This window comes from Ostrinia nubilalis, chromosome 24, assembly GCF_963855985.1.
Source record: "Ostrinia nubilalis chromosome 24, ilOstNubi1.1, whole genome shotgun sequence".
Lineage (NCBI taxonomy): Eukaryota > Metazoa > Arthropoda > Insecta > Lepidoptera > Crambidae > Ostrinia > Ostrinia nubilalis.
In genome coordinates, this window is record NC_087111.1 from 12,452,373 (window position 1) to 12,454,368 (window position 1,996).

Here is a 1,996-nt window from a genome sequence, read left to right on the forward strand (position 1 = left end):
ACTAATTATTACCTTGATGTTACCACTGAAGGTAGGCAGTACATTGAGACCCTATTCTTAATGTATATTATAAAAAAGTTCATCCCCAATTTTCCACCCTTGGGGGTGAAATATTTTCTTCAAATTCGCATGAAACCACCCTTTTGATAATACCTATTCAACAAAAAAATAATCGTTCAAATTGGTTCATAATCGGCGGAGATATTGCGTATAAAAAAGTTCATCCCCAATTTTCCACCCTTGGGGGTTGTTTTTTTTATTATTAAATTTAAATGGGACCACCCTTGAGGTATTACCTATACGCTGAAAAAAGATTTGTTCAAATCGGTTCATAATTGGCGGAGTTATCGCGTAACAAACATAGAAAAAAAAAAACATACGGGTCGAATTGAGAACCTCCTCCTTTTTTTGAAGTCGGTTGAAAATTATTATTTTACTTCGAAATCTTTTGTTTTTATTTGAAATCTAACTTGTCTTTATCAACATTACAAATCTAGAGTCATTTTCAGTTTCGTTGTTAACGAAGCGTTGAATGCATAAAGTTAATATTCCTTCGGAATAGAGCAACAATCACGAGCTGTCAAACGAAACCAAAAATGAGATGTCATATGTGTGTGTAAAAATAAATATGTGTGCATGTCAGTGATGTATGTATGTCGTTACTTTTCACATGAATATCGATTTCGATTAAATATTAATTAACACCTAACAGTAATAATATAAATAGAATAGGATGGAATGGGATTGTAGGTATATGGGAATTGGGAGAGTGGCCAAAGAAAATAAAAAAAAACTCAGAAGATTAAAATTATTCAACTTATTTATTTGGAAGAATGAGAGTTACAAACATCAAGACATCCATACAAACTTTCGCATTTATAATATTAGTAGGAGTAAAACAATAATTAAAAAATGATAATTCTGACGATAACGTAAGAAAATAGGATTCTAACGATGTAATAATCGTTGTTGGCCGTATAGTGTAGTGGTTTGAAACGGACTACTATTCCGGAGGTAGCGGGTTCGATTCCCGCACAGTACAAACATCTGTGTGCATAAACATATTTATTATTATATTTAGTATGTAATATTTAGTTTAGTTTATTAACTAACAGGTAATTACAAAATAATACTTTTCTATATTCACATACAAACGCCATTTATGTACCTACATAATCAGCAGTGACTGTGATAAACAGCGCAGAAAATATATTTATCGATTGTGGTACAACCCTAGTGTAAAACGAAAATTATTTCTTTACACAAAATATTCATAAATTCTGGATTATGAGCATGAAATCTTCGCTTACAACTTAAATTAATGTTTAAAGAACATAATTATCACACTTAGTGCTTAAAATTCTAAGCGCATTCACAAAAATAAAGCTAAAGTTTGGAGGTGTCGATTTCAATAAATTTACCTGTGAAATGAATATTTTGCAGGATTATTCCTTTGGTGTACATCACAATCAAAGACGGAACAGGTCACCATTATATAAGAAAACAAACTTTCCAAAAATAAACAGGATTTTACGATATTTTTATAAAAAACTATAATTTAAAATTTTCTTTGTGCCTCTATGTGTCACTGCCTGTCAAATCTTTTGCAAAAATGGTTCTATTGACGTGACGATGATACCATCACACATCTCTTTTTATCACACAGGGTTGCAGATAGTGACATCTCGCTCGCTCATTCTTTGTTGCTCTATTCCGAAGGAATATTAACTTTATGGTTGAATGGCGCGCCCGGACAGGCTTAGTTCAAACGATCAATGCAAACGTATAGTCTTTTTCACGTAAGATGATCCGTATGACACTTCAAGGTTATCCATATTACGCATACTACATATGCAGAATATTTTTGAAAAAATATTTGTATTTTATTAGCAATATGATAAAAAAAGAAAACTACCTTGTCTTGAAATATTTAGTAAAATCTGAGTCTATTGATTATATTTTAATTAAATACGATGTAAAAATATTTTTTATTTAA

At 31.0% G+C, this 1,996-nt stretch overlaps 1 long non-coding RNA gene across 1 annotated transcript; it reads right to left on the minus strand.

Annotated features, from left to right (window-relative positions):
- Positions 1–802: 802 nt before the first annotated feature.
- On the minus strand, positions 803–1,631 carry LOC135083800 (uncharacterized). Its single transcript, XR_010259702.1, has 2 exons — positions 1,422–1,631; positions 803–1,047 (listed from the first exon to the last, which is right to left on the minus strand). It is a non-coding gene; the product is annotated as an uncharacterized LOC135083800 (long non-coding RNA).
- Between the last annotated feature and the right edge of the window lie 365 nt (positions 1,632–1,996).